The sequence below is a fragment of the Mugil cephalus genome, chromosome 4 (assembly GCF_022458985.1).
Source record: "Mugil cephalus isolate CIBA_MC_2020 chromosome 4, CIBA_Mcephalus_1.1, whole genome shotgun sequence".
NCBI classification, from domain to species: Eukaryota; Metazoa; Chordata; class Actinopteri; order Mugiliformes; family Mugilidae; genus Mugil; species Mugil cephalus.
Genome location: NC_061773.1, coordinates 4,976,152 through 4,988,731, shown reverse-complemented (window position 1 = coordinate 4,988,731; position 12,580 = coordinate 4,976,152). Strand labels below are relative to the sequence as shown.

Here is a 12,580-nt window from a genome sequence, read left to right as displayed (position 1 = left end):
CTGCTTACTCTGTGTTCCCACAGAGTCGTCCAAACCTATATATAGGGGCTAATTCTAATCCAAATGTGGTCGCTGTACACGTCTTTTCTACATCAAATTTAAACTCATTTCGGACATCGGTTCGATGCTGCTTTGATGCTATATAGCTTCATTTAATCGTCCCAGCGGCAGATAACTGGAAACGTATACTAGTGATATAATGCAGTTCCACATCAAACCTGTTGCTGAGCCAAACGAAGCTACAGGAAAATCAACTGGTACAGCAGGGGGGTCAAACTCCTTTTATTTCACATAAAAATCTTAATTTGATCTGAAGGGGGCTGGACCAGTAACATAATATTGTATTACCCTATAAATAATGACAGCTCCAAATGAGTACCTTTGCTTTAGTGCAAATAACATTATGAAAGTGTTTATATTTAATAAACTGGACATCTTTTAAGACCAGAGGCGGACAGAGTACACAGCTTCCTTACTTTAGTAAATTTTACTCAAGTACAAGTAAAAGTACTACAGTCAGATGTCTACTTAAGTAAAAGTACTGAAGTACTTGTTTTTAAAAGTACTTGAGTATCAAGAGTACAAGAGTACATTTTCTAAATATTGCATTACTACTGCCACAGTGCTTACATTTATGTATAGAAACGTCCTAGATGGAGTTATGAAAAATGTTAATGTTAATACCTTGGAGAATGTAAAAGGAATTGAAAGTAAAATCAAGTCATTTTCATCTTTTTACCATGTTGCTTTATTTAACATTTCTCACTTGCCCACAAGGCAATAGCACAATGGCAACGCTCTGACAAACCTCTGCTAGTGTTAATGGATTTGCATCCACATTTGAACCTGACTGTGTTAAAAACACAGTATACTCAAGAACATAAAAACAAATGTTCAGCTTACATAAATATGTAATATCAGAAAAGAAAATTCAGCTAATAATTGTATGTATGTGTGAATTTCTCTGTTTTTTCATCAATCAAATCAATAAACCTAAATCAGCAAAGAAGGCAATATAGCAATGTTCTGACACACCTCTGAACCTCACCGTGTTATACACACAGCATAGCAAAGAAGAGAAAATAATAATGATTAAAGAAAAACAAAGAAAAATCAGCTGTGTTTAGGTCAGCGTACAAAGAAGGAAAAAAAAATTAGCTCATTTGGGTGACAGTATTAAGCCCCTTCCTCTCACATTGACACACAGGCAAAGGCAGGAGAAAATACTTTCAGCTGAATAGCACCATTCTCACACCAGTCCTTGTTCAACTTGAGGAGAAAATGGTTCTCAAAATTCTGTGAATGAATTGATCCCCTTCTTGGGGTGAAAAGCAAACCTGCTACGCTAAAAAGCCTTTCACACGCTGCTGAAGCTGGCAGGGCTGTGTTGAGCTTTAGTGAGAGGTTACGCACAGCCGGATAGGGGGCCAGTGAATTCACTCCTTCAGCCGTAGCGACTAGGTATCCATCGAGTTGCTTACTTATCTCATGGGAATGCGTCTGCTTGACATTGGAGAAGAAGTCATCTTCATCAGAAGAGGTTGATGTGGTATCAGGAGACCGAAGACCTTCATCGTGTTCTGGCAGATGTGTCTTGATGTTACTAAGGTCTTGATTAGAAACACAGAATCACAACAACAAACACATATTTTTGTTATTAGTACTCTGTAAGTAAACAACTGCATAGAATAATTGTTTTATGTAAAGGTTTTTGTAAAAACAAGCAAACAAACAAAAACAACAACAAAAAAAATTGTCCTTACCAAGCTGTAGGACTGTGTCATTGCTGGTCCAGGAGGTTTTAAACCTTGGAGCAAGTATGGCTGCTGTTATTAGTTATTGTTATTATGGCTCTGACATCATGCTCTCAAACCGCTTCCTTAAACCTTCAAGAAGAGCATCAACAAGTGGCTTGCAAAATCTGAGTGACAGTCTGGACTTTTCAAGCTTGGTTGTGGGGGTGGTGATTGTCGGGAGCAGCCAGCCCATCTGAACGTTGACTTCTCCTTCTAGTATGTTCAAGGGCTTCGCAACTGGACTCATGGTGGTGACATATTCTCCTAAAAAGGCTATGTCAGCTGGACTGTACCTAACAGAAACAGAAGAAAATTAACAAACACATATTTCAACAAAATGTATACAGAACCAGTGTGCAATGCTGAACATTTATTTATTTGTTTATGTACCTACAGCAGATAATGTGGTAAGCATTACTCTAACAAATTAAGAACACAATTATACATTAACATAATCTACTTACATTGGAACATTGAGTGCAGCACAGACCGTTCTCACAGACCCCTGTCCTTGGTCTCTGATGATTCTGACCACACGTTCCACGGCCATGAAAGAGGAGTTCCATCGAGTTGAATTAGGCTGTACCAAGTGAAGCTTACAGTGTTCCTCTATAAGCTCTGCATTTTGAGGAGATCTTGATGCTTTATTCCTGACACTTAGAAAAGGCTGATCTGGACAATTTTTTGTAAGCTTCTGTCTTATTAGCCCGATCAACATCGACTGTGGAAACTAAATTTAGTAAGTGGCATGCACACCGATGATGTTTCGGCAGCTGATACCGTAGCCCATCATTTTCCTCCAGAATGGCTTCCACATCCATGGATTCCACCTCCTCTTCACCATCAGATGCATCATAATCTTCTCCTACTTCTTCTTCTTCGATTGTGCCTTCTGCAACTAACTCTTCATTGTTATTTTCGTCCTGCTGACCAATGACACGGCTCGTTTGACGAAATTCGACCCGTTGTCTATTGTAGTTCAATACCTACAAAACCTTTAGACCTATTTCATACTCTGCACGAATGTCGGTCAAAACAGCTGCCAAGGCATCGAATGTGTGGGAGTTGTAGGGAACGGCGTTCAAAACTGCAAGGATCAAGCCAGTGGGCTGTTACACCTATAAACCTCCTTCTCCTGGCCGTCCAACAATCAGTAGTGGTGGCAATGTAATGTACCTTTTTCATTTCGTTCTTGAGACATTCGTTCATTTTAGATGTAGCTAATCAATCTCACATCGCACAGTAGGTCTTGCTCTTATATAGCGCTTTTCTACCTACCCAAAGGTAGTCAAAGCGCTTTTACAGTCAGAGACGCATCCACCCATTCGCTCACACAAGCACACACACATTCACATACCAGTGCCAGTTGCACTGGGAGCAACTGGGGGTTCAGTGTCTTGCTCAAGGTCACTTCGGCATATGGCACACTCGGGGGGTCGAACCGCTAACCCTTCAGTTTATGGACAATCCGCTCTGTCTACTGAGCCATAGTCGCCCCCAGACATGACAGCACTACTCGGTTGTAATTCTACAATAAGGTCTTGGAAGGATGGTTTCCTCAACCAGGGAGAAGGGCTGGAGACCTTGAACGATGAAGTCGAGGATAGCCTGATCAACCGTTTTCTGAGACACCTGCTTGGTCTCCAGCAGCTTCAGCTTCGCCTTGAAGCCTGTTCCACCTTCTGATGGCCTCTTGCAGGCTGTTGAAGTCAGTTGACAGTATTCCTCCAGATGTGTCTCATGCCTTCTCTGTAAAACACAGTATAATATTTCAGTTTACACTATAATAAACTAATAAATATTAGAAAAGATACCCATCACGTAGTCTACATAGCAGTATTATCAATTATGAAGTGCTGGTTGTTCATAATTTTCCAATGGCTCCAGACTAACTTTTTAAATTGGTTTTACTGATGCAACTAACTTTAATTTACGTGGACCAGCAAAGTATTTAGGTCCTTCTGACATTCTAACAAGTGCTGCAATATTAGGACATTAGAGTAAAGTACAGATCCCTCAAAATTGTACTTAAGTACTGTACTCAAGTAAATGTACTCTGTTACTGTCCAGCTCTGTTTAAGACAAAGTGCAATTAGTTCCACGTCTTATTTTCATGTTATTTTTATGTGGTCCACACCCTCTGGAAGCACATGAACTTAGAGGATTTACAAATAAATCACCACTCACCTATTTTGCCTTTATTTATCTTTATCATTATTCTTGAACAAATTAACATGTTAAACTGAAAGTGTTGATGTGAAATTAATGGAAAAAATGTGTCAAGAAACTTAACAATGGAGTAAGAGTCCTGAGTGGTGTGTATCCTCCACCTCTTTGTGGTGGATGGTTCAGATGCTCTGAAGCACACACCCAGATGAAGTCCAAAGTGGCTGCCTCATCACATTTCATGACCCCATCTGCATTAGTAGAAAAAGAAAAATTATTAGAAATATGCAAAGGCTAGTAGTAATACCAAGGACGCTAGTAGCGATACCAAGGAGGCCTGTTGCAGTTCTGAGTAGCATGCAGTATCATGCCTGGCTTGCCAATTCTAAGTTTGAATTTCAGCTGCCAACGTTTGAACAAAGCACGTAACCTTTAGGGGAGACTAGAGTAACTGCCAATTGACCAAGTCGCTTTGCTGTTAAATGCATACATGTAATTGTAAAGCTTCTGTACATAGGTAATATTGTTGTTTTCAAAAGTAATCACGTTTTAAGTATAGCTATTTTTGCTACCATTATGAAGATGTGTAATGCCAACTATAGTCAGTGATTAAGGAGAGTGGTCTAGTCAGTGAATGCTACGGATGCTACTGATCTACTGATACACGTTGCGTCACTGACTCAAGTCACTTAGTGTACGAATCAGTTAGTGATTCGTTCGATCATGGGCCTTCAGGAGTTGTGATGGTCAGTAAGAAAAATAGTTCAAATAGGTTGAGGTTCTGTGTTGACCACAGACCACTAAACAGCATTACCACGAGAGACTTGTACCCACTGAGTCTCTGAACTTGGTGTCTGATTTGTCCTGGCTCTCCTCACAGGTGCCAATCAGCCCTGAAGCCAAAGACTGCTTTCTGTACCAGCAGAAGGTTGAGGTAGTTACGAGTCCTCTGCAACGTAGTTTGAAGAGCTAATGGAAAAGGTGCTGAGTGACATTCCCTGACAAAAATGTCTGGTCTATTTGGATAACATACTGGCCCATGGAAGCTCCTTCCATGCAGCCTTGGGGGCCCTCTGGAGGGTTCTACAGAGGATATCAGTGGTTGGTCTGAAGCTTCAGCCCAAAAAGTGCTGCTTCATGAGAAAAGAGCTGGAGTTTCTGGGGCACAGAGTCAAGTTAGTTCTACGTGCAACTCCCCACTTGAAAGGGGGATGGCATCAACCCAGAGTTTACACTGGATTTCACTCTCAATAACAAGTCCGTTTTTCCTTTTTTCACTCTTTTTATTTTCCAAAAGGTTGTACGGTCACTTATCAGTCAATTGCTGGCAGTTATCAGGCAGGTGAAAAAACTTTAAATTACCAGTGATGGGAATAACGGCGTTAAAATAAACGGCGTTACTAACGGCGTCACTTTTTTCAGTAACGGGGTAATCTAAGTAATTACTGTTTCCATCGTTGTAACGCCCTTTCCGTTACTGACAATGGGGCGTGTTACAAACTAGAGCTTTCTGTTATCATCCAACTTGGTTCTCAGCCACGGGAGCTGCAAAGCTGGGTTTTTCGCGCTGATGTTGTTGCATCTGCCTGTTAAAATTCTGATCGACGGCCTGACAGACTGTATCATTGTAGAACCTTCAGCTCAAAAACAAGTCTTGGTCTACTCCCATAAGGACTGATCTCTGCCCCTTTTTGTCAATCAAACAAATCAAATGTGTCAATACACGATCGTTAAGTGCATAGGCGTGCATAGGCGAACGGCGACTGTGTTTATATACATCTTGTATAGCTATCTCCCACACTTTAAAACAGAGCCCGGGACGTGACATGGTCAAATAAAATCTAATCGTGGCTTTGACATAAGTATAACGGGCGCATAAAGTACTAATTGGTGGCCACGAAATAAGTAAAACGTGCGCACGAAATACTGATTCGTGGCCACGAAGTAGGTAGTCTATTTCATTCTTCTTCGTCGTTGTCGTCATCCTCTTCTTCTTAGAGGTGCACGATGAATAGCGATAGTATTATAGAAGTTTATTTTAGGCTGGGAATGAGCTACAAGACATTTTGAATAGCCTGGCATTGCAGGGAATCATCATTACAGAGAGCCATTTAAAACGGATATTGAGAGCCAGGTTGCTTTACTGGCGAAGGTAGGACTTGGAGACCGGGATAAACTTCATTGTTGACCAACTGTAAGGCCCTGGAAAGGATTACGGCTACCGGTGGATGTACACAAAGTGTAAACAACACTGCATTTCTATTAGAAAAGAAAACGCCAGGATCCTCCTCACTCTACTAAACCTCATCGGAAGTTCGCCAGACCAGACGTCTCAGAAGAAGACAATATTTTGCTCAGGGACCTAACTTTGTGTGGCACATAGACTCATATGAAAAACTGAAGCCATATGGATTATAAATAAATAGCTGCATTGACGGGTTCTCACGCAACATCATTTGGCTGCGGGCTGCCCTCACTAACAGCGACCCGAAAGTTATCAGGGGGTACTTTATGGAAGCAGTGGAGCGCTGTGGGGGCTACCCAAGGCTCGTACGAACTGACATGGGTACTGAGAACGTATTGGTAAGAGACCTTCAGCGGTATTTATGGAGCGATGACATGGATGACAGAGCAGCAGAGAGGAGTTATGTCACAGGAGCGAGCACTGCAAACCAGAGAATTGAGAGCTGGTGGGGAGTGATGAGAGAAGAAGCCATCGAACCGTAGATCACACTTCTGGCAGAACTGAAGGATGAGGGATTCTTCGCTGGAGATTTCATCGTCAAAGCTCTTCTGTTTCATGCCAATCGTTCAGGTAAATAACCTATATATTACGATCACAGCAAGAATCCCATAAACTGTACAACCAATCAGTAATCTTAGAGACTTTTTATTGTCGCTAAAAGGTGCCGTGTAGGAACAAAAAAATACCTTTAATTAACAGTACAGATACGAACGAAAGTGAAATGATATTAAATAAGAGATGAGAATATGAGAATTAAATAAACTGATGTGAGGCAGTTACACAGACTTTTTTTTTTCTTACCCACTGCAAAGGCAGAGAACAAAGAAGACCATATTTCACTTATTAAAGGCCCTAATCACTGTGAACTGTATACCAGCCGTGACTTTATTGTTCTTGTTTCTTCAGCAGTAGGTATTGAATGCCATCTTGGGTGTCACACCGTGGCGAGGGTGTCTTGTCTTGGGGTTGTTTTGTCCTGTCATTTCCTGTTTTATTTTGAAAAGTAACTCTCCTCTTGTTTCAGGTCACTTGCCCTTCCTCATGTGTCACCAGTCTGATTGTCTTCCCTGATTCCTGATTGTGTCCACCTGTCCCCTATTTCCCTCCATGTGTTTAAGTAGTCTGTGTTCCCCTTGTCTCGTGCCAGAGTGTTATCGTCTTCAACCTGTTCTCGTGCTTTGCTTCATGTCTTCAACCAAAGAAGTTTCAAGTAAGCCTGTGAATCCTCTCGAAGAGAGAATTTTTGTTTGTTTAGTCTTTTCTTAGTTAAATCCTTAGCCCTGAGGTTTTCCTTCTTTCGGAGTGTTTTGTGTTATTTTTTTGATTTGTTACTTTGATTTGAGTTTCCTCCTTCTGGAGAGTTTTTTGTTTTCACTGGTCAGATTAGCGTCTAGGTTTTTTGTGGCCATTTGTTTGTCCCTCTGTGAGGGATCTCTGAGGAATCCAAATAAAGCCTTTTTGTCATCTCTGCATTCTGAGTCCTGAGTCCTGCTTTGAGTCTCGGCCTGACATTGGGTGTTTGAAATGCTCACTGTATAAAGCCCTCCAAGAACACCAATGTGCCCGGTGGGATACCTGATGTCATGTACATGGCCCCTCACCTCTGGGGTGCAGAAGACTGCCTTGTTCCACTGACTGAAGATTTGACCACATGTAAAGACAGTTGCACATTTGTCAGTTCAATTCCATGTGATGTGGACGTGTTTGATTTGTGCACGATAGTAATGGAGGAATCAAACTTGGAGTTCTCATCTACCATGTCCCAGGCACTTGATTTGTATTTTCATCTGAGGGACACGGTTCGCCGAGTTATTTAAATGGACACAAGCATACAAATTGAGTAGTGAATTTGGTACTTTGGTACGTTTGTACATCATAATACATATTACTTTTCATGTTTGTGTGGTTATGTTGTCTTTATTTAAACCAAAATAATCAGAAAAACACTCTATAACTTACTGTTTTACAGTTTGTCAGTAAATTAACTCATTAAGTATTGATAGCTAGTTTTATATTATATATTAATTATTGTTTGGTTGTTACATGTTTTTGATATTTTGCTTTAGGGTAAAGTTCAAACAAAGATTAACTGATCTCTTATAGGCATCACCTTTTTGGTAACACAAAAAATGTATCCATCTCTAACAAGGGAAATAGCACCCTGGACAGCAACCACAATGACATAACCGCTGTTATGATCAATTAGACAAGAAGACCAAGTAGGCTACTGTATACTGTATAATGACAGTATTTTATATATATATATATCGATGTGTTTTCTGAGCCATAACAAAGCACATTTATAACACTAGAGAGTGAGTGTAAAATAACTATGGGTGGTGTCATTAGAAATGTATAAAGTATAAAGATGTATAGAATGTAACAGAGAGGACATCCACATTTTGTATCAAATTTGAATGTTTTACTGGTCTTTTTAATACACCATAAAAAAACACCATAGTCAAAAACAGAACAGGTTATATTTTGTACATAATAACAGGATAAGAACATTTTTCAAAGGTCCTGTTAGCCAGCATCATACTGACAGTTACAAAAGAATGTTATTTAAACTAAACAACATCACTTCAAAAAACACAAACTATTCCTTTACGCTTACCATTCAATTGTCAAAGAACAAAGCAACCACTTTAAAAGCAGAAGAAATAAAATGCCGCACAAATAAAAGACATGGTTAAGATAACAAAACCATCCAGTCTAGTAAGGAGCTGTCACATCCTTCGTGTTGTTGTTTGAATTATCACCTACACCACATCCATTACCCATATTGAATTTGTGAGAATTCTGTTAAATTTGCTGTGAAAATCTGGATAGCTGTGGTAACAAATGGGCAGCTTTGTTACACATCCACATGTGTGAGATTGTGGTCTGCGGAGGAAATCTGTGGTTTCTATGAACTCAATTATTATGGCCTTATCCAAGAGATCAGATCCTGTACAGAACCACAGGAAAAGCTGAAGATTGTCGCAATCAATTCGGCCGATGTATCTTTTCAGGTAAGGAGAGACTGTGGACTGGGCTGCTGTCACCTCCTCTGGAAAGTTTAGAAGCCCCTTCACTGTTTTTGCAGTTTTTTTGTTTTTTTGTGCAATGAAATGATGTAATCCTTCTGGTGGTAGTAAACTAGCTACACAACTCACAACAGGATGCCAGCACTTAATTCCATACATAGGGGCCTGAATGATTACTTTGTGTCAGTTCTGTGCCAAAACAGGGAGCAGTGTGTCCTTGGTAGGGACTTGCTTGCACTCATGTGCATCGAGTACATCCAGCAATTCATCTGTGTCCACTGAATTAAAGTCCTGCAAAGCCTTCAGAAGGACAGATCTTACTTCTTGTGACACGTACAGTAAGAGGGAGTCCTTGAAGCTACTGGTTGTCCAGTCATACAGCACCTCTTCCAGAAATGGTACTGCAAGTTTCACTGGGAAGTAACCAGCTTGTTTCCATCCTACTACAAACACTCTAGCTACAGCCTGCTATTCTTAACACTGAAAGTCACGCCTGATGAAGGGGACTTTCATCTCAACTCCCAGTGTGCAGCTGTCAGAGAAATCCATCCAAAATTCTGTCACAGTCTCGCAAAACACCTCTTCCTTCCCCCGGTTCTAGCTCTCCATTTGGTAAACGCATTTTGATGTTGACCCCAGATACAATGTTTGGCTCCTCGAAGGCACTGATCATGGCAGCGAGACAGTGACCTCTTCTTACGATTAGTGTTACAGTTGTGATTCAGGAAGTACTTGGGCTGGAACATTGGCCTCCCCTGCAAGAACCGGTGACAGACCCACTGTTTGATGACGTGCATCATCCTCTTTTTTTTTGGAGAGTGCGTTTTAAAGTTTGGTTCATCCACTCTCACACTCATGAGAGAGAAAGTGCAGGCAGTGAGGGATTGGCCAGTTCCCACCAACCAGTGAGAGCTGAATAGCTTCACTGGACTGGTGTCCTTCCACAGGCAGTTTGTGTGTGGTTTCTTATGCATAGCTGAGCCCCTGTTCCACCTGCAGCAGAAAGACAGTGATTTTTTCCTGGACAGCTGAGTGGGAGCAGGCCTTCAGCTCTTTGAAGAAAGTCTTGACAGAGTCGCTTATCATCATTTCCCCGGACCCCAACCTGCTGTTCGTCCAGGATGTTGGTATGGGGCTGGTGTTGAGCCAGGTGGTGGCGGAGGAGGAGAAAGTGGTCGCATACTTCAGCAAAATATTCAACAAGCATCTTCATCTTCATTCTGGTAGATGGCAGCAGATTTTTCTCAAGAATATGTCCTTGGCAGCAGAGCGAGCAAATCAGTGGTTGTGGCTACGGAGGAAGCATGCTAATTTGGGAGTATGCTAAAGATAATGCTAGCTATGTGCTAACATTAGGTAGCAGTTGTAGTTAGATTAATCTAATCTGTCGGTTGAAAGGCACACGGTGGCATGTTGGCTGCATTGAGTGAGGTGACTCCGGGTTGCTGGAGCTCACTGTTAAGCAATCTTGAGGTGTCGTGGGCCTAACTTAACAAAACATCGGTGAAGGGAGGTGCCCACTTGAAAACCCCAATGATGTGCGGCACACTGCACACTGCCTACTGTTGCTAGTTAGGCTCGTTTGCTGGTGTGTCTTGTCTGAACTTCTGATCTTGGCAGAGGGGAGGAATGTTATTTGAAGCCATCATTTCTTACTTACTGCTGGTGGTTAGGCTAATTAGCTGGTGTTTTATTTCTGTGGCTAGGCTAATTGTATCTCGTTTCTAACAAAGGCAGAAGGAAGAGATGTCTGTTTCGAATGTAGTCGCATTCCCATCATCTCTATTACCTACTGCTGCTGGCTAGGTTAGTTAGTAGCTGACCACTGGTCTGCTGGTTGGTTGTCCAGTTGGACCAGGCTTCTAAAGGAGTTTTGCCTTAGGTCATGGCACAAAGGATTGTAACATCTCATCCTGTGTATAAATGACTATGAATACTTATTTTGCCCTCTGTATCAGTGGGCTTGTCCGGGCAAAGTACATTTTCATATTAACACCATGCATTAAGTGTAAAAATTGTGGCAATGTTCAGAACTAAATCAGGAACATTAAAAACCATCTCAGTATCTTACTTGTGGCTCTCAGGAATAAATGACACAGTCTGTATTTAAACTTTTTGTATAATAATGTATGTGAATCATTAGTCCGATTTTGCAAATGTGTTACCTGATGCTGGGTTCATTGTTGTCTGGGAAGCTGAGGTGGTGAAGCTAATAGTGTTATGTGACATAGCACTGGTGGATAAACACAATATGCATCAGGTATCATCCAAAATCAGTGCAACTTTAATATTCATGTGAACAGGTCACTGCCATTTTTGAAAAAAACAGACATACACACGCGCACACATTCTTGTATGACCATCTTTGTGAGGACCCTAACCCTAACTATCTCAACTAAATGCCTAATCCTAACCTAATTGTAACCTTTACCCTAAAACTGAGTTTTAGCCTTCAAAACAGCCAAAAAGTGAGGACAGGCCAAAATGTCCTCACTTTACACAAATGTCCTCAATCTGCTGATATAAAACTTAAACTGGTTCTCAGAAGGATAGCTGTGCAAGTACAAACACATGCACACATATTCTGCCATAAAAAAAAAAAAAAAAAACATCAATTCAGCCAATAAAAATAATACCTGCTTCATCTCTGCCTGCAGGTGACTTTTTACTGAGGGTGGATGTTGTTGAATCAGTGATTCTATCATTGTCTCCGTTTGTTCCTAAAGACAAATTCATGGATGAAATATGACTTCATGTGCTGGTGTCAAGATAAAACGATGTAAGTGATAGATACTCACTTTGCACGGTGATGTAGGATTCATTACTGTATGGAGATTCACGCTTTACAGTGTAACAACATTTTACTTTGACTTCAGCAGGTGATGTGAGACTTGCCATCTGCAGCAGCTCACTTCCTGGGACATGGGAAGTCTCTGGCTGTCCCTCCACTCATAGTGTAGAAATGACACTGAGACACAGAAACAGACGATGGAGGCTCACACCTCAGTGTGACTGAGTCTGTCTCTGTGATCACTGGTGGATCAATGGTGAGTTTGGGTCGAGGAGAAGCTGAAAGTTGAGGCATTCAAACGTTTATTCACAAATATTATTTAGACAGGTTTAAACTACAATACATCCAACATTAACTGAACTAAAATTCAACTTAAATTGAACTGATTTGTGCTGACTCTAAAGATATAACAACATATTAAAGTCACTCACCCTATATGGTGATGGTGCTGGAGTCACTGTATGGAGACCTTTCAGTTTGGACTTCATAAAAACAGCTGACTTTAACCACAGCATGTGATAGGCTGTTTACTATGTCCAGAAGCTCAATTCCT

General features: G+C 41.1%; 1 long non-coding RNA gene across 1 annotated transcript; it reads left to right on the top strand.

Moving 5' to 3' along the window:
- Positions 1-455: 455 nt before the first annotated feature.
- On the top strand, positions 456-3,785 carry LOC125006385. The gene is made up of 3 exons (XR_007112568.1): positions 456-892; positions 2,954-2,955; positions 3,453-3,785. It is a non-coding gene; the product is annotated as an uncharacterized LOC125006385 (long non-coding RNA).
- Positions 3,786-12,580: the final 8,795 nt, after the last annotated feature.